This window comes from Dipodomys spectabilis, unplaced genomic scaffold (genome assembly GCF_019054845.1).
Source record: "Dipodomys spectabilis isolate Male_0828 unplaced genomic scaffold, ASM1905484v1 ptg000667l, whole genome shotgun sequence".
Lineage (NCBI taxonomy): Eukaryota > Metazoa > Chordata > Mammalia > Rodentia > Heteromyidae > Dipodomys > Dipodomys spectabilis.
This window is the reverse complement of record NW_024871344.1, coordinates 613930-639294: the sequence shown is the minus strand read 5'-3', so window position 1 is coordinate 639294 and position 25365 is coordinate 613930. Positions and strand designations below refer to the sequence as shown.

General features: G+C 40.1%; 1 non-coding gene across 1 annotated transcript; it reads left to right on the top strand.

Annotated features, from left to right (window-relative positions):
- Positions 1–20324: 20324 nt before the first annotated feature.
- Positions 20325–20431, top strand: LOC122101446. Its single transcript, XR_006146383.1, has one exon. It is a non-coding gene; the product is annotated as a U6 spliceosomal RNA (small nuclear RNA).
- The last annotated feature ends 4934 nt before the right edge of the window (positions 20432–25365 follow it).

The following is a 25365-nucleotide window of genomic DNA, read 5'->3' as shown; positions in this document are numbered from 1 at the left end:
GTTTAGTTGGTCAGTCCTTAACAGAACAATGAAGGTGGGTTAAATTGTTAAGGGGAGGGAGACCTAGAGGCATTCTTTTCATTCCAAGAACTGGGTTGGTTGGAGCCAAGGTTTTTTTTGTTTTTTGTTTTTTCTAAAATCCCTAAAACAAAAACAAAACCTGTAAAGAAGCTGTCCCAGCTCGAGTCTCCTCTCAGGGCCTACTTCACTTGTGCTCCTGCTTGCTCTTATCCCAGCTCTCTCTCAGCCCCACACTCCTCTCCTGGGCCATGCTGCCCTGATGCACACATGCCCCTGCCCCCTTGGACCCCTGGCCATTGCTGCCACCAAAGTGTGCCCCTGGGCCCCACCCCCTCCTCCCCTGGGCCCCACCCACCACCGCTGGCCACAATTGCAGCCCTGACTAGGTCCTAAGGCTTCCAGACCATGGCAATTGCAGCCTTACCTCAGCTCAGCACTCTCCCCCCCGCCCCCCAGTACCTGCCCTGGGGATGGAATCTCCCCTCAGCCCCACCGCTGGAGGAGACTCTCCTCCATTCCCCTTCATTCCACATACCAAGCAGGTGCATTGTGACACTCGTATGTGTATGTGTGTTTGTGTTTGTGTCTGTGTGATTGTTGGGGATAACTACCTCTCAGAACTCAGAATATAGCACCCTTTTGGGATGACTCAGCATACAGCGCACTTCCAAAAATAGCACAAAGCACTCTGTGTAAAGGACTCAGCACACAGCTCCCTTTGAAGGACTCATCATGTAGTACATTGGGTAGAGTACTCAGCACACAGCACCCTTTGAAGGAGGGAGTCCACAACCCACAGTGTAAAGGACTCAGTGCTTTGAAAAATTCATGCTTTGAAAAACTCAGCACATAGCACTTTTTCCCAGGGATTCATCACATAGAACCTTATAAGACTCCACACAGCACCCTTTGAAGGGCTGAGTATGAAGCACCCTGTGTAAAACACCCAGAGCACAGCACCCTTTGAAAAACTCAACACATAGAACAATTTGGAAGGACTCAGCACATACTACACTGTGGAAGCACTCAGCACACAGCACCATTTAAAGGACAGTACAGAGCACCCTGTGTAAAAGACTCAGCACACAGCACTCAAAAAACTCACCTCATCCCTCTCTTCGCAAGGGCTCAGCACATAGCAGGACCCTTTGGGATGCAGTAGCTCACCACACCTTTTGAAGGACTCAGCATACAGTACATTGTGTAATGGACTCAGCACACAGCACCCTTTGAAAAACCCAGGATGGTCCACGTTTGTCAGGGACTCAGCACATAGTATCCTTTGCGATGACTCAGCAAACAGCACCTTTTTGAGGACTCAGCACAAAACCCCCATATGTGAAGGACCCAGCAAATAGCTCCCTGTGAAGGACTCAGCACATAGCTGTGTGTCACAAGTTCAACTGTCATTAGAATTAGGGTGCTTTCTTCAGTATCACCATTCTTCAGAAACACTTCATAAACCCTACTAGTTCACATTTAGACAACCTGTGTTTTATGGGGAAAGTTGACTGGGGGTCTTGAACTCAAAGCTTGGGGGCCCTGTCCCTGAGCTCTTTGGTTCAATGCTAGAGCTCCACCATGTGGAGGCACAGCTCCAATTTTGTTTTTTTGGGTTGTTCTCTGACACGTCTTTTGGTGATAAGTAAGGTCAAGTTGGGGTATCCGTGGGCAAAGGCTCTTAGCTCAGCCTGGAGATGACCTCTCCCTTCCTTGTGCCCCTGGAAAGCTGGACCTCCTGGAGCTCTTTTGGCCTAGGGTGGAACAGACCTGCTCTGGCATCAGCAATCAGGATGAGCAAAAGTCAGCTTGGCTCTGGTCACTTCCCCAAATTGAACTCTAGAGGATGATGGCACAGGGCTGCCTGTTCTGCCTGTGGCCACCAGGGGACAGGAGTGGCCCACTATAGGGATTGTACCTGCGAGTTGTGTTTACTCTTGCTTCCTTAGGGCCCCCATCATGCTTCAAAGCCACCCTGGAGAGGAAAGTCCTTTAGACTCTTACCTACAATTAACAATCAAAAAGCAAGTGGGGCTGTGGCTCAAGTGGCAGAGCACTAGCCTTGAGCAAGAAAACTCAGGGATAGAGCCTAGGCCCTGAGTTCACACACACACACACACACACACACACACACACACACACACACACACCACATGCATGCAAAATCAGAGATTTCTACACTGCAATCTTTGGGTATTCTCTACTTTTTCCCCACTAAGCCTGGTGGCTGCTGGCCTAGGTGTTTGGTGCATACAATAGCACCTGGCATCTTTAATTTTGGGGGAACAGAATGGCTAGAAGGTCAGCCTTCCCCCATCCCGGCTCCTTGATTGGGTCATGGTCTATCCAGGCCCTTTGGGCTCCTTTACAGATTTACCAAGATGCCTTCAAAAGGCATCACATACTGGGCACTGGTGGCTCATGCCTGTCATCCTAGCTACTCAGGAAGCTGAGATCTGGAGGATCACGGTGCCAAGCCAGTCTGGGCAGGACAGTGTGTGAGACTCTTAGCCTCCATGAAACGTCAGAAAACAAAAGTGGCATTGTGGCTCAAGTGGTAGAGTGCCAGACTTGAGAAAAAGAGCTCAGGGACAGTGCTCACGGCATTGCAAGGAGAGGCATTGCATGTTGTCTTTGGGATTGGCATGGGCCAAATATAATTGGAATTAATTATAATTGGAATTAATCAAGTCCTTTAAGACAAAACAGTACCTCCTTTAGTCCTGTGCTCCTCCATCTCGTCTCACCCCCTGGCCTTGTCCATGCTTTGGGTCAGCATGGATCTGGCTGGACGGGAAGGCTTGCAGGAAGATCCCAGAGCAATCACTCCCACTTCCTTCTGCCCTGCTCACCCTGCTGCTTTTGCTCTTTGCCATAGAACTTCTTCCTGGAATCCATCCATGAGGTCATCACCACCAACGTAGTGGTGAGTGGTGGGTCTGGCCTAACTAGGGGCAGTCAGAGGTGGAAGTAGGTCTGGGACCAGGAGCTTCCACCTTGGGTGTGGACTGAGGCCATGGCTGACCTTTATTTCATCCTGAGCCTTGCAGTGGTGGAGAGAAAATGTAGACTTCACATTGAGTCAGGTAAAATCAGAATCTGGAGGACCACTTGTGTGTGGGAGGATGTGGGTTTCAGGGGGCCACTGTTGTTGTTACTCTTTTGGGACTCCTCTCTCCCTCTCTCATCCCTCAATGGTAGAAGAGAAACGTCAACTAAGGGTGTGGGAAGAGGGGGCGGGGTAATATTTTGGTGTGAACCAGACTTGTGCTTCATATTCATCCTAGCCCCTACTTCCTATTTATCTGAGGAATGGTCATATGGGTTTGGGAGGGGGGAGAATCATCCCAGCTGAGAATGTGGCTCAGTGGTAGAGTGGTCACCTAGAATGTCTGAAGCCCTTGGTTCTATTCCACACAGAAAAAGCTGGAAAGGGAGGTGGGGCTCAACTGGTAGAGTGCCAGTCTTGATCAAAAATTGCTGAGGGACAGTGGCCAGACCCTGAGTTCAAGCCCCAGGATTGGAAGAACAAATCTTTGTTGGAGGCTTTCTTTTTGCTTTGAAAACAATTTATTCTTTGTGATAAGCATAACATGGGCCTCTTTCCTGGCCACCAATGGGCCATTAGATATTCCTTGAGTTTGGGCCAACTCCCTGAAGCCTCTGTCCTCTCTAATCCCCAGTTTAACCTTCCCATCCCCCAGCAGATGGAGGCATGAGAGAAAGCCACCTGGCCACCTACTTCTGGTGGCTGCCAAGGCTTATGAGAGTCAGTATGTCACATAGAGATTCATCATCCACATCAGTTTACAGGAGAAAGTGGGGGAGCACTCCTCCCCTGAGCCTGGGAGCTGTGGGTGGATTTGGATGTGGGGCATCTGGGACAGGACGTGCTCCTTGGGGGAGTCCACTATGGGGTCGGGAACCCTGATCTCTCCTCTGGCAGTTTCCATGCTGTCTTCAAGTTGCAATTCTTCAAAACCTTTCTGCTCCTCCCTCATTTCACCCACCACAGGCCCTGAGGAGTGGGAAGCAGAGTTGGGGGGGAGGGCTCAGCCTGTGCTGGCATCTGAAGACTGATGTATGTGCCTTCCCTTGTGAGGAGCAACAGCAGCTCCCGCAGCACTCTCCTCCTTTCCATCTTCTCCTCAGACAGCCAGTGTATGCACTTGGCTTTCTCCCAACACAGCTCATTCAAGACCAATACCTGCTCTTTACACACAATGAAGGACTCCTCGATGGTTTGGATGTGTGCCAACATCTGGCTGCATCAATGGTGGAGCTCACCTGTAGGACTCTGGTGTACACCTCATCAGGCAGGTCATGGACAAAGCAGATTTTCTTCTCCGATGCCCATGTGTCCTGTTTCCCATCCCCACGCATGCTGTGGTGGCAGCTCATAGGGCAGAGGGCCTGTGGCTCCAGCTCAGTCTCTCACTGAGCTGCCGGGTGGCCTGGGTGCCTGCAGCTGGCCCACGCTCCTGTGGCAGGATTTTCCCCCTGTGGATCTCAGCCTCCGAGTATGCTAACAGAGTCTAGTCCATCTCCCAGGCAGCATGGAATGTGTTCTTGTATCCCTTTGGTCAGAAAGAACCATGAAATAATGGTATGGCTGAAATCGTGTGATGCAGGCAGAATGGGCAGAGTCAAGATGACAGTGGCTCTCCCAGCCCCTTTCCCAGGGAACTCTGTCCAATTTAGTTGGGGACTAGAGGGTGACATGCTTTAGCTGGATAGCTGCACAGATTGTTGTTTATGTCTGTTTGTTGCCAGTCCCAGACCTTGAACTCAGAATCTGGGCACAGTCCATGAGCTGCTTTTGCTCAAAGCTAGCCCTCTACCACTGGAGCCATAAGGCTCTACTTCTGGCTTTGTTGGCACTGAAGTTGGTCAGGGGTTTCAAAGACTTTCCTGCTTAGGGTGACTTTGACCATGATCCTCCTATCACAGCCTTGTAAGTATCAAGGAGGACTGGTGAGAGCCACTGGTGCCTGTCTAATCAAGTGGTGGGAGCTGGAGCCCACAGTTTGAATAGTTTGAATCTTGGTTCTGCCACCTCCAAATGGCAGACGGGAGATCCTAAGAAACTCATTCCTATCCATATGAATACCAATGGAATGTGATGTATGCTATGATTGAATGGGCAGTTCTTGAATGATTCTAGGATAAAATTATACACAATTATTTTATAGGACACTGATCGATTTTAATAAATACTTTATGAAGATTTAAACAATCACATTCATTAAATTGGGGCATAATGAAATATCTAAGAATTGGGCATCACATAGTATAGAAATGTCATTTTTTCTGCCCGGACTTTCTTTACTTAATTGCTATATAGTATTTTCTGAATGTACTTTGGAATATAAAACTAGGATATATTATAGCTGACCTGGAAATGAATTATTCAAACAATTTTTATCAAAAATGCTTATAGCAAAATAAAGAGTCAAATCCAAATTATGTATATTTGAAGACAAAGCTTGGTTAATCCTCCTCTCCCATTCCCCCCTTCTTGAGAATAACACAGATTGTAAGGAAATGCTTAGAATGTTTTGGAGAAATAGGTTGACTTTAAACCAGTGAGTTACTCTACGCTGCATTTTGTTTATTTTATATCTAGAAAAGCTAGACCCTCACCATATCATTTTCCTTAGGCTTTATACTCAGGTTTAATCTTCGATGGGTGAGAAATAAAGATATAAACATTTTTTAACAGTGGTTAAATTTAAGCTGAGGAATCTAGGTACAGTTATACTCATACAGATAAGCCTCATCAGTCATGAGACCATGATATCCAAATGTTAACCAATGCTTACAGGTGTCATGCTTATGAGATTTTGTGTATTATAAATAATAGTTGTTTTGTAAACAACATCATTTCATGGGTTAGGAACTGACGTGAGACATTATACTCAGAACTAAATTGAAGGAGGAATCCAAAATTTGTTCCCAAGATATACATCATTAACACAATGTTTTAAAAATGCAAGCTAAAGGAAATAATTTATGAAAAAAATCAGCATTTACAATAAATACAGAATCAGTATGACTGATACTTCTTTTATCCCAGTTGCAATACGGCTTGCATGATGACTTTTCTGGTTATATGTTTAGTTAGGTCTTGATATTTAGCTGAAGTTCTGTTCTTTCATATATTCATTTATCAGATCAAAGAGGAAATTAATTCCATGCCAGAGTCAACATCCATAATAACGATATAGTTGTATCCTGCTACTTTGCCAAAATTTCAAATCAGCTTGAGTATCCTGAGTCTTTTTTGGATCTAACTAAATGGGTATGTAATTTTGTCAGTACTAAAAAGATTTTGATCATCACTTATTAAAATAGTATTTTCTAGAAACGACTTCTATCTTTTCATGAAATTTTTAGTGTCATTTATATCATGGGTTGATGTTTTCCTTTAGATAACCTACATTCAGTCTTCTACAATTTGGAGTAGTTTAAAATTATGTATACTCAGGTACCCTGCTCAGATTCTATTATTTGTATATTTTGTTCTTGTTAAATCAGTAGGATTTAGGTCTCAGTATGGATACTATTGGACTTATTCATTGCATTTCTTAATTTTTTAAGTATGTCATGTTTTTTGTTATTTAATTCTTTTAATATGTGCAGCTCCCACTCCACATACAGTCACATTTGTTTTAAACAACTTGATCCATTCATGTGATTTGCTATATTACCTTCATCTAGATGAATTTAATTACAAATTAACACAACCATATTTCTTTTTTTATTTTAATTTTAATAATTTTTTATTGTGAAAATACTGTACAGAGGGGTTACAATTACCTGGGCAAGATAGTGAGTACATTTCTTATCAAGCATTGTAGCCTCCTCCTTTGTTTACTCTTCCCATCACTTCCCATTCTCCCACCCCCCCACTCAGTCCTCCCCCCCCAACAAGTTGTAAAGTTCGTTTTCGACATGACAACTTGTACTTCTCATAACACAACCATATTTCTGAGACACAGTTAGTTTTATGGATCTACTCAAGGGTAACATGTATTTGAGGTTTTTGTGCTTAAAAACAACCAAGCACAACAAGTTTTTGTTCCTGGGGGAGTTCTACTTTGTTGGTTGTTTTTCCAGCTGTGGTGACTTCAACATATGTGTGCATTTTATTTCAGTTGTTTTGTGTCTATATTTTGTTTCATATAACAGAAAGTACATAAATAATCAGTGATTTAGAACTTTTCCAAATAGATTTCTAAGAGAGATACTTGAAGTTTTGTGACATCTGGGACCAGGTAGGTCTTCTTAATGGAGGGGGTAGCAGAATAACAGACACATTCTTTGACATGATTTGAATTCTTCCTCCTCTTTTCTCACTATTTCCAATAGTATTACTTCAAAGCCTTTAGTGGAAAGAAAATAATTTTGTCTGTATGAACTCATAAATTTGCTTTAATTAGGACACAGTACACATTTACATTTGATTTTAACTCTAAAATCTTCTTTCCTTCTTTTAAAGTCACAGATGTGAATTTGTAATGCTAAAATACCATCTAATAATTTATATGAAATGGTCCAAATTATTTTCGCTTCACACTATATATAATATAGAGTGTAATAATAGTGAGCAATGTAGTATGTAATAATTTACTTTGGGGAAAGCTAATTAGAGTGGATTTTGTGAAATACTGAGTAATAGTAAAAATTATGTTTGATTCTATTAAAAAGTTCACAGTTACATCTAAAAATAACTCATAATTATGAACTAATGCTAAAAAGTAAGATTGTTTATTGGAAAAAGCCAGAAGTTTCAATAAGCTTGCTTTTTAGAAATTGACTTGGATCTGGGCTTCGATGGCTCATGCCTACAACCCTAGCTACTCAGGAGTCACTTAATGAGGATAGTGGTTCAAAGCCAGCCTGGGCAGAAAAGTCTGTGAGACTCTTATCTCCAATAACCCACTTGAAAAGTAGAAACAGCACTGTGGCTCAAGTGGTACAGTGGTATCAATGAGCTGAAGAGCTGAGAGACAGCGCCCATTCCCAAAGTTCAAGCCGCATGACCACAAAAAAAACAAAAAATTGACATGGGTTTTTACTTTAAATTTCATGATTTTTTATTGTGAAAATACGTACAGAGGGGTTACAATTACATGAGCAAGGTAATGATTACATTTCTTATCAAGCATTGTTGCCCCCTCCTTTGTTTCCCCTTACCATCCCTTCCCAACTCCCCACCCCCAAACCAACCCAAAGCTGTAAAGTTCATTTTCCGACATAACGTGTTGTACATCTGATTGTTGCAATGAGTCCACCTGTATCCCTATTTAAAGAATTTGTTTTACCCTTCTCCTCCACAAATTATACCAACATCAAATACAGTGAAAACAGGGGTTATACCATGGGGGAGGGACATACAAAGCAACAAAGAAATCATCTTAGAAATATGCTAGAAACAATAGCAATTTGAGTTCTTATCTTGGGGTTCATTTCACCAAATATCAACTTATCTGACCGTTTCTGCTTGTCTCACAAATACACTAGTTATTGCAAATAAGGGAAACCATGGGATCTCTGTTTCTTTGAACCTCGCTTACTTCACTTAATATAATTTTTTCCAAGTCTTTCCATTTCCTAACACATGGGGCAATGTCATTCTTTCTGATGGAGGCAGAGAATTCCATTGTGTATATACAACATATTTTCTTGATCCATTCATCTACTGAGGGGCATCTGAGTTGCTTCCATATCTTAGCTATGGTAAATAATGCTGCAATAAACATAGTTGTGCTGGTAGCTTTCGTATGGTTATGTTTGTGATCATTTTGGTAAATGCCCAAAAGTGGGATTGCTGGGAAATAGGGGAGCTCTATGTGGATTCTTTTGAGGAACCTCCATACTACTTTCCAAAGTGGTTGAACAAGTTTACACCCCCACCGATAATACAATAAGGTTTCCTTCTGTGCACATTCCCTCCAGCTTCTGTTGTTATTAGAGTTCTTGATTATAGCCATTCTAACTGGTGTGAGGTGGTATCTCAATGCTGTTTAGATTTGCATTTCTTTTATGATTAGGGAAGTTGAGCATGTCTTCATGTGTCTATTAGCCATGCTTCTTTCCTCTTCAGAGAAGTTTCTCTTTAAGTCTTTAGCCCACTTATTTATTGGGCAGTTGTTTGAGGATTTGTTGTTGGATTTACTTTTGTGAGTTCCAGGTATATTTTAGATATGAAACCCTTGTTTGTTGTATGGCTAATGAAGGTCTTCTCCCAATCCATGGGTTTTCTATTGATCTTGCTAGCTTTATCCTTTGCCATGCAGAAGCTCTACAATTATATGTAATCCCATTTGTGCAACCTTTCTTTGATTTGTTGTGTTTCTGGGTATCTATTAAGAAAATTTTGGCCTTTGCCAAGGAGACCTAGGGTGTCTGCTGTAACTCTAGGTCTTTGATCCATTTGGAGTTGATCCTGGTGCAGGGTGATATATAAGAATATAGCTTTAGTTTTCTACAAGTGATTAACCAATTTTGTTTGACAGCCACTTACTGAAGAAGCTGTCTTTCTTCCATTCTATTTTTTTTTAGCTCTCTTATCGAAGATTAGATGGCTATATATCTGTGAGTTAATATCTAGGATTTCAGTTCTATTGCATTGGTCCTGAGATCTGTTCTGGTGCCAGTATGAAGCTCTTTTGATTATTACGGCTTTGTAGTAGAGTTTGAAATTTTGTATTGATATTCCTCCGGCATTGTTCTTTCTGAGGATCATTTTTTATTCGGGGTCTTTTATTGTTCCATATGAATTTTTGGATTGCCTCTTCTATTTTTTTGAAGAATGAGGTTGGAATATTCATAGGTATCACATTGAATTTGTACATAGCTTTGGGAAATATTGCCATTTTCATGATGTTGATCCTTCTAATCCAGGAGCATGGGAGGATTTTCCCAATTTCTAAGTTCTGTTTTCATTTCCTTTTTCAGGTTTTTAAAGTTTTGATCATAGATTTTTCACTTCTTTGGTTAATCTAATTCCTATGTATACATTTTTTGTGGGGCTATTACGAATGGAGTTGCTTTCCTTATGTCAGCCACGCTTTTCTCATTGTTGGCATACAGTAAAGCCATTGATTTTGAGTGTTAATTTTATACCATGCTACTTTGCCAAAATTTTGAGTCAGCATGAGTAATTTGGGAGTGAATTCTGTGGGATTCTTTAAATATAAGATCATGTCATCTGAAAAGAGCGAAAGTTTTATTTCATCTTTCCCTATTTGGATCCTTTAATGTTTGCATCTTGTCTTATTGCTGTAGCGAAGCATTCTAATACTAAATTGAAGAGAAGTAGAGAGATTGGACATCCTTGTCTAGTTCCTAAGAGGAAATGGCTTTAGTTTTTTTTACCATTAAGTATAATGCTGGCTGAAGGTTTGTCATATACAGCCTTTATTGTATTGAGGAATGTTCCCTGGATTCCTAATTTTCCCAGAGCCTTCATAAAAGGGTTTTGGAACTTGTCAGACGCTTTTTTCTACATCTATTGAGATAACCATGTGGTTCTTATCTTTGCTCCTGTTGATGTGATGAATTATATTAATTGATTTGCGTATATTGAACCAGCTTTCCATCCCTGAAATGAATACTGTTTGATCGTGGTGTATGATTTTTGGATGAATTGTTGAAGTCGATTGGCCAAAATTTTGTTGAGAAGTTTTGCATCAATGTTCATCAAAGAAGTGGATCTCTAGTTCTCTTTCTTTGATGAGTCCCTGCCTGGTTTTGGGATGAGGGTTATGATGTCTTCATAGAATGAGTCCCATTGTGCACTTTCTCTTTCAATTTCATTGAAGAGTTGGAGGAGTATTGGTGTGAGCTCTGCTTTGAAGGCCTTGTAGAATTCCGCTGTAAATCCATTGGTCCTTAGATGAGAGGTCTCTTATTGCTGCTTCTATCTCAATGCTTGATATGGGCCTGTTAATTTGATTTAACTCATCTTGGTTTAGTTTTGGCATGTCAATATTTGCTAGGAAAAAGTCCATTTCTACCAGGTTCTCAACTTATTAGCATAAAAGTTTGAGAAGTATTCCCTTATAATGTTCTGGATTTTGGTTGTTTCTGTGGTGATGTTTCCATTCACATCTCTGAGTTTGTTTATTTCTGTGTGTGCTCTTCTTTTTCTGATAAAATTTGCTAAGCGTCTGTCAATTTTTGTTAATTTTTTCAAAGAACCAACTCCGTTTTGTTGATTCTTTCTATTTTTTTTTTTTTTTTTTGGATTCTAATTCGTTTAATTCTGATTTAATTATTTCTTTCAATCCACTGGACAGGAGTTTATTTGGTTGCTCTTTTTCACTGAGGTAAATGTCTCTTTAAATTGTTGGTTTCAGATCTCTCTAATTTGTTGATGTAGGAACTCAGAGGTATAAAATTGCCTCTGAGGACTGCATTTCCTGTGTCCAAGAGGAGCTGGTAATTTATGATTTCATTTTTGTGGAATATCATGAACATTTGCATTTCCTTTCTAATCTCTTCCATGACCCACTGGTGATTCAACAGTGTGTTGTTCAGCCTCCATGTGTTAGAGGACTTTCTTTGGTGGCTTTTGGTGTTAAATTCTAATTTTATTCACTTGGAGCCTGTTTCTTGGCCGTTATTGTCATCTTGTTGGTTTTCTATGTGTAGGACATCTTCAAGTATCTTTTGTAAGTCTGGTTTGGTGGTTCTAAAAGCTTCTTGTATCTGAGTAGGCCTATCTTTTTGCATGTTTGGGAAGTTCTCTGCTACAATTCTGTGAAATAAATTTTAACCATTAACTTCTGTCTCTAGGTGCTCCTCTACACCCATTATCCTCAGATTAGGCCTCTGATGGTGCTTTCCAAATGTTGAATAGATCTATCATATTTCTTGGATTTGTCTTGGATAGTTATACATTCTTTCTCTATAATATCTAGGCTGTCTTCAATGCCCAAGATTCGATCTTCTGCATGGTCTAACCAACTGTCAAGAATTTCTACTTTGTTTTTATTTCTTTTCCTTCTAATTGTTTGGCTTTGATGGCTTCAAATTCTTTGTTGGAGCTTTGTTTTGGGTCTTGTATAAACTTTACTTCCTTAATTTGGTGGTCAGTGTTTGTTCTCAAATCACTTAGTTGATTCGTTATGGTTTCCTTGGGCTCCCATTACTTTTCTTTGGCTCCATTGAGCATTCCTTTTGTGGTCTCCCTGAATTCATTCAGCTGTCTGTTCATGGATGCCTTTACTGATCTTGCTCTATTCTCATCCCTCTTTCACAATTCCTGTATTACTCTTTGAACAGCTTCCTCACAATCATGAAATTCCTGTCTTTCTCTTTGACTGATCTCAGCCTTCTCATGCGATTTCTGTATTTCTCTTTGACTGTTCTCAACCTGCTCATACAATTCCTGTATTAATCTTTGAGTAGCTTCCTCATGCTCACAAGATTCCTATATTAATCTTTGGTTTGCCCCCTCTCGCTCTCTATCACACTCACACTGAGTCCTTTACACGTTTTCAATGTATTCATTCAACATGTTTACCAGTAGTGCTTGTAGAGCTTTTTGGGAGCTCTCTCCTGGATTATTCATTAAGTATTCTGTCACCTGATTATCATGAGTGGGAATTCATATACCAGGACTTGCCATTTTTCTTGTGTTTTCTGACTTGTTCTGCCCATTTGGTATGAAAGTAAAACCAATTTTGTGCTAGACCGCTATTTTAACGCAAGCATCAACCAGAGTCCTGTAGTTGCACAGTCAAAATGGCTGCAGATACAATCTAGTTCATCAGATATAATCTATTCATTATCAAACAACCATGGACTAATGGGGTAGTAAAAGCAAAAAGGTGTGTCAAAAAACTGACACACCAGAAATTATTAGGTTTAGGGAGAATTGTGGAGAAAATTAGGATTAGAGGAATGTGGAAAGGTTAAAGAAGAGTGAATTTAAACAAGTCCTAATCTCTGAGAGGGAAATTGATTGGACCGAATGATAGGAGAGAGATTTTTTAAAAATAAAGAAAAAATGGATAAACAAAAATTTAAATCTAAGAAGTGAAACACAAAATTATGTAAGTTTAAAGAAATGATATTGAGGGAAGAAAAGGATAGGATGAGATGAGAGGAGGGATAGAAAGGAAATATGAAAAAATAAAAAATAAAAGAAAATTAAAATTAGTTAATTGAAAATTATATTGGTATAAAGAGATAATACTGCTATTATAGAAATTAAGCCTAAGATGTTTTGACTCGAGTAATAAATTTCAGGATTAATTATGTACACAATGGGGGATAAGGTTTAATAATTGACCACAGGTATGTATCTGGGGATGAGCTGAACAGCAATTAAGTCAAACAAAAAAGAGAGAAAAAAAATGAAAACAATAAAAAAGGACCAAAATGTCAAAGGAGATTAAACACACACACACACACACACACACACACACACACACACACACACACATCAGAAATAAAAATTATGAGAAAAAAATTAACATCAAACATTTTTTTAAAAAATAAAAATTGAAAAAAAGCTTAAAAAAAGAGTTCTTTGATTTTTGTGTTTTTTTTGGGGTGTGGGGTATGGGAAGACCCTGTATCTCCCCTGCGTCCATAACCAGTCTCTTGGTGGAGTCTCTGGTGTGCTTGTGGTGTTTGGTTTTCCTTTTGCTTGACTGGTTTCTTAAGTCAATTATTTTCGTGCTGGCAGAAAAATGCTCTGCTTTACCCAGGATTTTGTGATCCTCTTCCCAGGCTATTCCGTGGAAGGGAGATCTGCTTTGAATATCACAAAAGAGGGAGATGGCTGTTTCCTTCAGTGTGGAAATGCCGTGATGAGGTAGGGTTGAGGCTTTTCAGCAAATAGTAGCTTTTCCCTGTGGGGAAATTCCTGAAACACTCATGGAAAACATTCTCAGGGTTTTTGTTTTTGTTTTTACTGAGTTTCAATTGTTTGTCTAGGCTGCTGTAGGAAGGAGCAGCCTCTGTCTCTGTTTACCCTGTGAAGGAAATCACTCCTCTGAGGACACTGGTTCTACTGGCTGGGTGGGGTGACATTCCCCTCGGTGGAACTGAGCCTGGCAGGTCATGTCTACTTCCTGTGACCTACTAAATGACTCTCTTGTTTTCTTCCAAGGCCTGAGTTGGAGCTATCTGCTCAGCCCTGTGGAGGTCAGTATCTTAGATGGAGATCTCTGGTAGTGGAGGATGGGTGGCCTTCCCTCCTCTGCACCCTGAGAAGGAGTGAGGATGTCAGGATTCTACTCATGCCAGAGTGTTGGTTCCTGCGTCGTCTCTGGTCTGTGATCTACAGGATGAAGATATCTGCTCCTTGTTAGTTCTTGCTGGTGTTGAGTAGAATCCGCTCACCGGCCACATCTGGGGCCTTTGTCGTGGACTCTCTCTGTAGGGATGAGGGCTACAGCCACTGGCGCTGTCCCAACTGCCACCTCAGCTGTGGCTCCTGGCAAGTGCTCAGATCTGTCATCTTGCCTGGATTTTCCCTCTTTGGCCAAACTCTCTTTACTGTGATGGCACACTTGGTGTGACTCTCTAACCTAGGACTGTTCACTGGAACATTAAAACTGCTTTCTATGTAAGAGCTTGTTTAACCTCCAGCTTCTCCTCCTCCATCTTCCCCCAAATCCTCATGATTTTTTTTTGACCAGAAAAAAATAGCTTTATTTGGACTGAGAATTGGAAAATGAGAGTAGGACCTGAGCTAGCATGTTCAGCTAAGGAGTAGAGATTACATTTCCAGAAAGCTCATCAACCAAATGTACTCTTGCTTTGAATCAAGGCAGCCTTGCAGTTAATGAAATCATTAGGAGGCCTGCTGGGAACATATCTAGCTTTAAATGATCCTAGTATGCTACCTTTATAAAAAAAAAAGTACAGGTTTTTTATCATTATGAAATTTCCACCAACCACACGTATTACAAACGGAAATGGAAGGACAAAAAATACATTTTACAGAATTTAAACTTGTCTTCAGCATTTAGCTCACAGGTTTCGCCATCTTCAAAAAACTCCTCCTCTGTTAAAGTCTTCAGCTCTTGAGATTGGAGGCACAGCTCAATTTTTATTGTGCTAGCCAATGAGTAAAAGCATTAGGTACTGAGCTGGAGTCCCAGTCTCGAACCAAAAAAAAAAAGAAAAAGAAAAAGAAAACAAAAGATCGATCAACCAGGAAGGAGATGGTCTTTACTAACCCACAGAAATACTTTATCCATTTCCCTAGCAAGTCAGGGCTGAGCAGCAGGGTAAGGCTCAGATGAGGGTGGGGTGGGGATCAGAGGGCTAATTTCCCCCTAGTACAACACCACAGCAGAAGCTTGATGAGAGCAAAACTGGTGAGACTTGAGGGGAGGGTCCAGGCCCTGAGTTCAGTCAGAGTCACTGCTGGAAGAGGAGGAGGAAGAGGAAGAATGCTTGCCATGCTTGTGGTGTTTGTGCATCTCTTTATGTGTTTTCTTCATTTTCTTCAGTGTTTTCTTGTCCATTGGGGCTCGTGGGCCTATGCCAGGAGCCAGGGGATTCACAGGACATATGCCAGGTGCAGGTGGTGGGCATGGGGTGGGTAAGGACCTGAGGGTTGGTATCCTGGATACTGTGGCTGTGGCACAGGGTAAGAGTGCCCACATGGAGGGAAAGCTGTGTTCCCCTGGGGATGTCCTGGAGGAAAGGGACACCTGGGTACAGGACCAGGAGGAATGGCTGGATTTACAGGTTGTGGGCACAAAGGAGGTGGACACCCAGGATTGGAACCTCCAGGGCACCCCATGTAAGGGATACTTGCATTTTGCACCGGCTGCCATGCATTGGGATGCCACATGTTCAGGTGTTTTCCTAAGCTTTTCTTCCTGCGCCTGGATTATACCGGTCCTCCTGAGCCTTTTCCCTCTCATGATCTTTTATGAGTGGTTTTTTAGTGAAAAATGTTTTGGTGTTTATATTTTGATTTGGCATAAAATGAGCCTACTATTGTCTTAATTTAATAAAAAAAAAAACTCTGATTCTCTGACAGCATAAATTTTGTGAGTAATGGTTAAGACTAGGTTGCCTTTCTGAAAAAAATATCACCACCCAAAAAAGAGGAACAAAAGGAAAATAAATATGACAGGAAACATAAATCTTAATGGACTAATAGTCTGTCAGTTTGCTTTAACTTTTAATGAAAAATTAAAGTAATACTTGATAATGTTTTATTTACATATTTAAATTTCTTCATTCTTGTCAATTAAGATTCACTTTATAAAGAAATTCAACAGGTGACAATGTTTTTTCATGACTTTTCCATAGAAATGATCATTTCATCATTATAGTGTATAGCACAATACACCCAGAAAGCTTTTAAGGAAAAAAATTTCCCATTCTTTGGTTTGCTTCAGTCTGTATTTAAAGCTGCATACCACATCTTACCCATCCTATTGTCTGTCTTCTCATTTGAAACATTTCAATAAGTTTTCTTTCCCTGGTTTGTCAGTCAGCAAATCTTTATAAAACAACATGCTTTCATTCATTGTGCTTTCCAAAATATATCTCACAAATGCCAAAACGAAGCACAATCTGAAACATCTGTGGATTTTTCCACCTAGAGTCCAAAGTAATCACTTTCCATACTCCTTAGAACCAGCTGTTCACTGGCATTAATTGTTCTATCACTTCCATGCTTTAAAACAACAGCATTTGACAAAGGCGTACATTTTAATTGGTTTACCACATTTGGTTCGTTTTCAGCAAGGACTGTCTTCACGGAAGATGGTAATAGATGAGGTTTGCAATTATGTATTTTGAAGGGGCTCTAAGTTGTGGATATAGAATATACATTTCAGTGACTAAATATTTAAATTAAATCCTATAATGTATACTCCTTCAATTTTCTGGCTAAAGTGTTCTACAATCTAGATATTTTTTAAGGAAATATTGTACATGTTTCCTTGGTGACAACGTAATTGGAAGACTTAAATTTTTCTTTTTTTCTTATTATATTGTGAAAATAATGTACAGAGGGGTTATAATTACATGGGCAAGATAATGAGTACATTTCTTATCAAGCATTCTAGCCTCCTCCTTTGTTTCCCCTTCCCATCCCTTCCCATTCTCCCTCCCCTGCCCCTCCATCCAATCCTCCTCCCTGCCCCCACCAAAGTTGTAAAGTTCGTTTTTCCATATAACGACTTGTACATCTCATTGTTGGAATGGATCCACCTGTACCCCAATTTAAACATTTCTTTTTTCCTTTCCCCTTCTCAAATTATACCAACCTCAAATACAGTGAAAGCAGGGGTTATACCATGGGGGAGGGACATACAAAGCAACAAAGAAATAATCTTATAAATGTGTTAGAAACAATCACCTGAAAGAAAAAAAAACATTTGAATACATATATTAGGGTTCATTTTCCTAACATCAACTTATCTGACGTTTTCTGCATGACTCAGACATATACTAGTTATTGCAATTAAGGAAAACCATGGGACCTAAGTTTTTTTGGGCCTGGCTAACTTTGCTTAATATAATTTTTTTCCATGGTAGACTTAAAATTTTCATATATCATTGCCGACTTAAATGAAGTGAATGTACCTGGGTTTGCATACAGAACTTTTGAGAGAGCATTAATGTTTGAATCTTGAATGGGATTTGATTGAGAATTGTGGCAGGCTTTCATGATATGAGAAGAGAAAGGCCTTACTAATACTTTAATTTGCTACATTGCTGTATTAGTTTATTCAAACCCACACATACACACAGATATACAAATATGTAGTATGAAGACCCAGTCAGTCTGCAAGAAAATATTTTAATAGGGATTCCATAAAATATTTAGTCTGCTGAGATCTGATTGGAATTTATAGCAATATCTATTCCACCCCTGGACAATTCATTATCATTGGTGAGGATGTTGCCATTTGAATTCAGAATGCCCCAGAAAGACCTATGTGTTAAAGAAAAATGACTTTCCATTTCCTCCCATACTGTGGAGAATACCTGAATAGTTCTTATGGAGATTAAGTTCTTCAGAGTGAAACCTCTGAGAACATGCACACTCATCTGCTTTCTTCTTTTCTCTTTTAATCATTCTAGGTCAAAAACATTTCTTTTTGATATACTCCTCACCTTGACATTGTCTTGTCACAGGCCACCAAAGCAATAAAACCAACTGAACATACACTTACACTGAAACCTTCAAACTTATAAATCTGAGTAAGCCTTTCTGCTTAATAAATGGACAATATCACTTATTATGATAGGTTATAAAGCTAACACAGAAATCTAGTCTTTCTAACAATGTAGAGTACATAAAAACGCTTCATTATAAAATATCTAACTCAAAGTTATATTTTGTGTTTTTGTTTCTGTAGATCCTAGGGCTTAAACTCACAGCCTGACTGGTGCTTTTGTGTTCAAGGCCAGTGCTCTACATAAAATCTGAACTGGAACTCCATTTCTCCTGGTGGTTAATTGGAAATAAGAATCTCATGAACTTTCCTATACTGGCTGGCCTATTCATGTTGCATACTTTATGTAATTCCATTCTCAGCATTATATAGGTGCTCCAACTACAATATAAAAAAACTTAAACGTACTAAAGATAGTTGTAAAGTATAAAATGAGGAAAGAATTTTCATCCTTTACAAATCTATGCAAAATCTATGCTAAACTATTGATATTTTACTGGACCTTTCCTGCAACCAGTTTGATATAGTTTAATAATTGTCACACCAACTTTCTCTCTATATTCTACTGGATATATACATTTTCATGTATGTTTGTATATGTATACATATATGTATCTATCTATATATGTTCGAATGTGCATCATCGGACTTGAAACTGCTTTGTTTTGCTGTTCAGCAATGAACCTTGTTGGCTCATTCTGTGACAATATCAGTGCTCATTCTCATTATTCCTTTATTTACCAAATCATCAGCCTTCTAAAATCAGCTTCATTTCTTTTTTTTTTTTTTTTGGGTCCGGTCGTGGGGCCTGAACTCTGGGCCTGGGCGTTGTCCCTCAGCTCTTCAGCTCAAGGCTAGCGCTCTACCACTTGAGCCACAGTGCCACTTCCGGCTTTTTTCTTATGTGGTGCTGAGGAATCGAACCCAGGGCCTCGAGCATGCAAGGCAAGTGCTCTACCACTGAGCCACCTTCCCAGCCCAAAGATTTTTTTGGGGGGATCCGGTCGTGGGATCTGAACTGTGGGCCTGGGTGCTGTCCCTCAGCTCTTCAGCTCAAGGCTAGCGCTCTACCACTTGAGCCACAGTGCCACTTCCGGTTTTTTTCTTTTGGCTTATATGGTGCTGAGGAATCGAACCCAAGTCTCATGCATGCAAGGCAAGCACTCTACCACTGAGCCACCTTCCCAGCCCTCAGCTTCATTTCTTGGGTAAGGTTACCGAACAGTCCAACTAATATCCACCCAGAGGGTTTTAATAAAGCAAGTTTTAAGGAAGAATATAACATGAAGTGACAACTACAGAAATTCCAGAGACCTGACATCTTTCACATTTCTGTCTTCCTTCTCTTCTCATACTTCAGAAATTATTGGCTAACACTATAAGTATACTGCAATTATAAGTTAAGGATCATTGGTTTTTTTTTTTGTTTGTTTTTTTTTCCAACCTGAAGCCTTCTTTTCCATGATTCGCCATAAACTTTTGGGAGATTTTTTGGATTGTGATGGGATTCCACCCAAAACAAAGCCATGTATATTAAGAAAGTCAATGTTTTCAACTCAGAGTACTAAACAAAAGAGGGAGAAAATTAAGGTTAGCTATATATGTTAAGCACAAATATAGGCAATATCAAGATATCTTGAAATTGTATACTTTTACTGGATAAAGTGGCTCAAACCTGTAATATTATCTACTTAGAAAACAGAGATTAGAGAATTGCAGTTCCAGGCAAGCCCAAACCAAAAAAAAAAAAAAAAGAAGAAGAAGTTTCAGAAACTCTGTTAGAGTTTGATGGGTGCTATGTGTTTTGCTTGTGTTAGGAGGACCACAGTCCAAGCAGACCCAGGTATAGTGATACTTACCTCAAAAGAAGCAATCAAGTTACAATCTGCAGGTATGGCAGTAGTAGAGATGCCAAAGTTGTAAAGTTCCTTTCATTGTTGCAATGGGTCTACTTGTATCCCTATTTAAACATTTTCCCCTTCCCCTCCACAAATTATGCCAACATCAAAAATGTGTGCTTATGTAAGAACTGCATGATTCTAAAATTTCATGACAATTCTTTTGAACTTACTTTTTTGTGGAATTGACTAAGAAAATCAATTACACCTTCTATATAAAAAATGTTCTGTTCTTAATCCGGCAGCCCATACACTAACATCGGAATGATACAGAGAGGATTAGCATGGTCCCTGCACATGGATGACTTGCAAATTGGTGAAGCAATCCATATTTTTACAACAACAAATGCTGGAGGGGATGGGGCCACAAGGGAACCCTACTGCATTCTTGGTGGGAGTGTAAACTTCTTCAACCACTTTGGAAAGCAGTATGGAGTTTCCTCAAATGACTCCACATAAAGCTCCCCTATGACCCAGCAATCCCACTTTTGTTCATTTACCCAAAGGATCACAAATAAGACCATATTAAAACTACCAGCACAACTATGTTTATTGCAACATTATTTACCATAGCTAAGATATGCAACCAATCCAGATGCCCGTCAGTAGATGAATGGATCAAGAAAACGTGGTAAAGGATTTCCAGGAAGATGGCTGAAGAGAAGCTGGAATCTGAACAAGCTCTTGCATAGAAAGCAGGTTCAGAGTTCCAGTGAACAGTCCCAAGCCAGAGAATCACACCAAGTGTGCCATCACAGGAGAGAGATAGTCAAGAGAGGGGAAGCCAAGCAGACACATCTGAGTGCTTGCCAGCAGCTGCCGCTGCAGCGGCAGGGTCGCGGCGGCGACCACCTCCGCGGGGTCATATCTGAGACACAGTCCGGGACGAAGGAGACAGACGCAGCGGGCCAGCAGATTCTACTCAACACCAGCAAGAACCGACAAGGAGCAGACATCTTCATCCTGCACTTTGCAGACAAGAGATGACCCAGGATCCAAGACTCGGCGTGAGAAGAAGCCCAACGTCCTCACTCCTTCTCAGGGAGCAGAGGAGGGAAGGCCAGCCCTCCCCCGCCAACACCGGTGATCTCCATCTTGGATACCGACAAAACTCAGAGGAGCGACTAGCTCCAGCTCAGGCCTTGGAATAAAACGAGTCATTTAGCAGGTCACAAGAACTTAACGGCGAAGTGACCTCACAGACTCAGTTCCATCCAGGGAAAAGTCACCCAGCTTAGGCGCCAGCCATTGGAGTGGCTCTCCTCACCGGGTAACCAGAACCAGAGGCTGCCCCTCCCTATAGCAGCCACCACAATCAATTGAAAAACAGAAACCCTGAGAATGGCTCCAGGCTGGGCGCTGTGAGTTTTTTTCACAAAATAGCCCCAGGGAAAAGCTACTGTCTGTTGAAAGGCCTCAACTCTAACCAGAACCTAGCCTCATCACTGCATCCCCCTCTTTTGTGATTCTCAAAGCAGATCACCCTCCCAGTAAACTAACCTAGGAGGGGGATCTCAAAATCTTGGGTAAAGCAGAGCATTTTTCTGCTTGTTCCAACAAACTGACTTAAGAAACCAATCAAGCCACAGGACCTCAAGCTGACCAGAGACTCCAACAAGACTCTGGTTACAGAAAAAAGGGAGTTACAGGATTCTTCCCACCCCTCCCCCCCCAAAAATATCAAAGAACTTTTTTTTTCTTCTTCTTCTTTTCTTTTTTTCTTTTTTTTGTTTTGTTTTTTTTTTCGTTTTTTGTTACCTTATATATATAAAAAAAATTTTTCCTTTTCTAAAACTTTTATTAATCTTTAATTTTTGCCTCTTCTGAAAAAATAATTGTTTTCCAGTAACTTTTTTTTTCTCCTCTTATAATCTTTATTTTAGAAATACGTGAATGTGTGTTTTCCTTTCGTTTCTTGTCTTCTTTCTCTTTTTCTTTCATTCTTAATTATCTTTTTGTTTTTTGTCTAGCTCTACTGAACTTCTGATCTTTTCTTCTCACGTTTCTTTCCTTTCCACCTTTTCCTCCCTTTTGTTCTTCTTTATGTGACTTAACTCTTCTCCTGCACATCCTCAGATAAACCCGTAGTTAACTAGTAGACCCTATCCCCCATTGTGTACACACTTAATCCACAAACTTATTACTCAATTCAAAACCTCTGAGACTTAAATTCATTAATAGCAGTACTACCTCTTTATACCTATATAATATTTTAAGCATTTTTTTAAGTTTTTCACATCTCCTCTCTGTCCCTCCCTTTCTCTCAATATATTCACATTCCTCTCTAAATAGATGGTCTTTTAATCTCTATAATAACATTAATTTTTAAGTTTCTATTTTTTTTCTGGTCTCTTTTCATTCCCCTTTCCCTTTCTTCTTTTTTTCTCTCTCTCTACTTGCATCCTACCCAACCTATTTCCTGCATTGTGATTAGGATATAGTTAACTCTCCCTGTGCCTCCCCACACCAATCTATTCCTACTTTTTACCCACATCTCTCCCTAACCCTAATAATTTCTGGTTTTCCAAATTCTTCTCTGTGGTTCGAAGTCCTTTAACATATAGTTGTTTGATGTCGAATAGATGTATCTGTTGAACTAGATTGTATCTGTAGACTATTGACTGTACAAATGCAAACTTTGGTTGATGGTTGCCTTAAGATAGTGTTCTAGCACAAAACTGGTGCTATCTTCATCTCAAATGGGCAGAGTAAGCCGGAAAAACACAAGAAAAATGGCAAATTCGGATATCTCAATTCCCAATCTTGGTAATCAGGGGTTAGAACAGATAATGAATAATCAAGAGGAGAGTTCCCAAATATCTCTACAAACACTGCTGGCAAACATGATAAATGAGAAGTTTGACAACGTACAAAGAACTCTGTATGAGCGTGATAGGGAGAGAGAGGAGGCATCCCAAAAGTTTATACAGGAATATCATAAGCATGAGGAAGCTACTCAAAAACTGATACAGGATTTGCGTGAACAACTTCAGAATACTCAAAGAGAAAGGGAGGAATGGCGTGAGCAGGCTGAGAACACTCAAAGAGATCTGCAGGAATCCCACTAACCAGAGGAGGCTAATCAAAGAGTAATACAGGAATTGAGAGACCAGGTAGAGAACACACAAAGATCACTAAAGGCATTCATGGAATCCATTAACAAAGAGCTGAAGGAAGTCAGGGAGACCACAAAGGGAATGCTGAATGGAACCCAACAGAAGGAATGGGAGTCCAAAGAAACCATAACCAATCAACTAAGTGATTTGAGGACAAACACTGAACACCAAATTAAGGAAGTAAAGAAATTCATACAAGACCTAAAACAGAGCTTCAACAAAGAACTTGAAGCCATCAAAGCTGACCAATTAGAAGGAAAAGATATAAAAAAATGGAGCACTCAAATTTATCAAAGAAACACTAGTTTCCCTCAAGTCCCATATAGATCCAAAGACAATAATTGTTGGGGATTTTAACACACCACTCTCCCCACTAGATAGATCAACTCGGCAAAAACTCAACAGAGAAACCGCAGATCTAAACAGCTGCATAGATCAACTAGACTTAACAGACATCTACCGAACATTTCACCCAGCAGCATCAGAATACACGTTTTTCTCAGCAGCACATGGAACGTTTTCTAAAATAGACCACATTTTAGGCCACAAAGCAAACTTGTCTAAATTCAGAAACATTGAAGTTATACCTTGCATTCTCTCTGACCACAAGGGAATAAAATTAGAACTCAACACCAAAAGCCACCAAAGTAAGTCCGGTATCATATGGAGGCTGAACAACATACTGCTGAATCATGAGTGGGTCGTAGAAGTGATTAGAAAGGAAATTCAAATGTTCATGCTATTCAACAAAAATGAACACACAAAATACCAGTCCTCTGGGACACAGCAATGGCAGTACTCAGAGGCAAATTTATAGCTCTGAGCTCCTACATCAACAAATTGGAGAGATCTGAAACTCACAATTTAATGACACATCTAAACCTCCTTGAAAAAGAGCAGCAACATAAACGCCAATCCAGTAGACAGAAAGAAATAATCAAAATTAAATCACAATTAAATTAATTAGAATCCAAAAAAACTATAGAAAGAATCAACAAAACAAAGAGTTGGTTCTTCGAAAAACTGAAAAAAATTGACAGACCCTTAGCAAATCTTATCAGAAAAAGAAGAGAACACACCCAAATTAATAAACTCAGAGATGAGAATGGAAATATCACCACGGTAACAACCAAGATTCAGAACATTGTAAGGGAATACCTCTCAAAACTTTATGCTACTAAGTTTGAGAACTTGGCAGAAATGGACCTCTTCCTAGCAAATATTGACATGCCAAAAGTAAACCAAGATGAGTTAAAATATCTTAACAGGCCCATATCAAGCATTGAAATAGAAACAGCATAAGAGACCTCCCAGCTAAGAAAAGTCCAGGACCAGATGGTTTTACAGCGGAATTTTACAAGGCCTTCAAAGCAGAGCTGACACCAATTGTCCTCCAACTCTTCAATGAAATTGAAAGAGAAAGCTCACTACCGAACACATTCTATGAAGCCATCATAACCCTCATCCCAAAACCAGGCAGGGACTCATCAAAGAAAGAGAACTATAGACCCATTTCTTTGATAAACATTGATGCAAAACTTCTCAACAAAATTTTGGCCAACCGACTTCAACAATTCATCCAAAAAATCATACACCACGATCAAACAGGATTCATTTCAGGGATGCAAAGCTGGTTCAATATACACAAATCAATTAATATTATTCATCACATCAACAGGAGCAAGTATAAGAACCATATGGTTATCTCAATAGACGCAGAAAAAGCATTCGACAAGATCCAACACCCCTTTAAGATGAAGGTTTTGGAAAAATTAGGAATCCATGGAACATTCCTCAATACAATAAAGGCTGTATATGACAAACCTACAGCCAGCATTATACTCAATGGTGAAAAACTAAAGCCATTTCCTCTTAACTCAGGAACAAGACAAGGATGCCCACTCTCTCCACTTCTCTTCAATCTAGTATTAGAATGCCTACCTACAGCAATAAGACAAGATGCAGACATAAAGGGGATCCAAATAGGGAAAGAAGAAATAAAACTCTCCCTCTTTGCAGATGACATGATCTTGTATTTAAAAATCCCATAGACTCCACTCCCAAATTACTCAAGCTGATTCAAAACTTTGGCAAAGTAGCAGGTTATAAAATTAACCCCCAAAAATCAATGGCTTTTCTGTATGCCGACAATGA